This window comes from Pinus tabuliformis, chromosome X (assembly GCF_031772625.1).
Source record: "Pinus tabuliformis cultivar Carrire ecotype Pingquan chromosome X, CPIR1, whole genome shotgun sequence".
Taxonomy (NCBI): domain Eukaryota; kingdom Viridiplantae; phylum Streptophyta; class Pinopsida; order Pinales; family Pinaceae; genus Pinus; species Pinus tabuliformis.
The window spans coordinates 22,344,123-22,347,277 of NC_142308.1; positions in this window are offsets into that span (position 1 = coordinate 22,344,123).

Consider the following 3,155-nt stretch of genomic DNA (forward strand, 5'->3'; position numbering starts at 1 on the left):
TGAGGGCAAGGTCGGAAAAGGCATTGCGTAGTGAGCAAGTGCAAGAGACAAGAGTGATAGGGTTAAGAAATATGACTGCATAGTGCGCAATGATTGAAGAGGAGGCTCAAGGGATTGTGTAGTTGACAATTGCAGGGGTCTAAAGATGACCCCACTATTCACTGAAACTATGCAACATGTAATACAAGTAAGGCTTGATCAAGGGCTTGTTGACGGTGCTGGACCCGCCAATATGTCAGGGGATCTTCCTGGTAAGAAGTCCCAACTAGACCTTAGACTGTTTGGTGTAGGAGTCCTAGCAGTGGATTGTACAGTATCGCCTTGACCACGGTTTTGCATAGAGGCAAGTAAGATGTCCCTGTTGGTAGCAAGGGTGTGACATATGTAGTAATTCAAGGAAGGTGCATGAGAGGTTCTAACACATAGAGGGTGAGGTGAGTGCACCCCTGGAAACCTATGAAATAATGTAGTTAAGAAGGGAACACACGAGGAAAGATGCATCACAACATGAAAGGCAAGTAAGCTAGCAATCCAAAGTGATGGTTAAACCAACAACACATTTCAATAAGATTCATACATACATATACAGATAATAGCTACACATGCATTTGCAAACAAATAGATACATATATCATTTAGAGTAAACAAGATAGTTGAAATACAATATGACGTATGAATGAAACATGTTGGCTTTGTTATATTAAGAAGTGTAATTTCCAGTCATACAATACAACCATGACCAACCACTAGTTCCGACAACGGAATGTTACAGTCACTGTCACCTGATCCTCCAAACAAATATTCTAGCTTTGCATAGTGGAGAAGCCAAGGCTCATTACAATACTGTCCAAGATCTCTCTAAGATACTCCTATCGCAAACTTGACTGACAAAAAGCCTTTACAATGAGTTATGAGGTTCTATTTATAGCAAAGGGTGGGGTGACCCTTGACATTCCCCTTTGTGACCGTTTGTCTATCCTCATGACTCTTCAACTACTCTATGACTGCTACATTCAACTATCGACACTTGAACTTCCACTTGACAAGACGTTACATACAATCTGCACATGTACCCATGTGAGACAAAATGGCGTGATCAAGCTATGCAAGACATCACTGACACTTAGATCATTGTGGTGAGACTAACTCTTTGACATCCTTGTGATGGTTGATGGTGCCAAATTGATGTTGTTGTAGATCTAACCCAGAAATATTATAGATCTGATATGAAAATATAAGATAATGCAAGTAAACCCAAAGATAATATGAAATGATTCTTTATTGATCAAACCCTTAAGTTAGGGCAACACCATACATTCACTCCTTAAGGAAGGAGAACACTCCACAAGCCATATGCCTGTTCATACAAGAATACTTCTCTCTTCTCCATGTGGACTCTCTAGCCTCTATATAGGCCTCATACATACAATACCATGCCTCATTACCATGGTTCCCTCATACCATCAACTAATACCATGGGCCCATTACATTATTATTAACTACTTGTGGTCCCTTACATGACATGGGTTAACCAACTTATTTATTACTATGGCCCATCCCATTATTACATTATTACCTTGGGTACCTCCCTTGGTACCCCATATTATCCCCCCTAGGTATATAACATTCCACCCCCCTAAGCATGTTTCGTCCCCGAAACATGGGAAGAACACAAATAATAAGATCTACTCAAAAGAGTAGTCCACTGATACCATGCACGTGCATCTAGCCATCCAAGAGAAAGGTGAACCCTTGATCTCGCTGGTGCCTCGCTCGCTTGAGATGGAAGTTGACCATGGCAGCTCTTCTGTGTTGATGTGTAGTAGGTGGATCTAGGCTCCTTGCTATCCATCATACGGGGGTTGTTGTCCTTGTGGCTAGTTGGTTGCCATCTTGTTGGTTGTTTTCTTGCGGGGTGATGTGGGTGATGATATGTTGAAGTTTTAACCCACGGTGTCTTTTTCTTTAATTCACCCTGCTGTGGTGCCTGTTGTCATGGCTTCTTTTCTAATATGACTTCAACCACTGAACCCTCATCAGATGTGTCAGCACCTGTTACCTTTTCGGCTTTAGCCTCTGTTTGTGTTTGATTTTCGACCATCAACTGCTCATCATCTGATATGTCAGTCCCTGTAACATCTTTTGCTTCAACCTCCTTGGACTCTACCTGCTTATTAATGGAAATATCCTGTAATGTAATTTTCTTCTTTTTATACCAGAGCTTCAGGAATTTCTTCTGCACATTAATATTTATTGTACCCGCAGATTCCATCCAAGGATATCCCAAAACCACATCCATATTATCCATCTCTGAAGCATAAAAATCACCATGCAACACATACTTATCCATAGAAAGCTTCAAATCCTTATAAATTTGAACAACCTCATCATCAACCTGTGTACTTTCAATTTGTTTAGCTGGAACTTGCAATTTGTTTGCCAAATTAACATTGATGAAATTATTCTTGCAACTAGGATTTATAGAAACAATGATTTTCTCTTTCTGAATCAATCCATGAACCTGCAATAAAGATATACCAGTAGGAAATAACCCCACATGTTTCTCCTTATCTTGTTTTCTAGTTTGAGACCATTTGTCCAAAAAGACTTTTTCAAATTCTGCATCTGAAATTTTGTTCAACCTCTCGTAGTCAAGTAATAAATTCCATTTTTGAGCCTCACCTCTCATATTAGACAGCATTTGAAACTTCCAAAATGTCCCATATGTGGACTTGTATCTTTGTATGCATTCTTCAATAGTAGAACCATCATCTTTTCCTGTAAAATATAGAGTCGCCATGAAGAAAAAATTCACTTACTTGGAGAAAATTTGTAATTGTCACAGTTTCATCAATATTGCTTAGAATCTCTATTATAACCTGTTTTTAGAAATGGAACAATCATTCTGCATCTGCCCATGTGGTAGAAATCTTGATTCAGACACTGGAATTACAGATCTGCGCTGCTACTCTCCCGCCGTCACCCAAAATTTCTGCAAAAAGTGCTGATTTTAATTCAGCGATATCTCCCTCATCCGGACTCCGATTCGACTGGTTTTTTTTTTTGAAATCATGTGTTTTTTCACAAAAATTCCAGATATACAACTATATTTTTCAGATCTGGTGCCAAGATGTCTAGATCTGCGCCGCAAATTC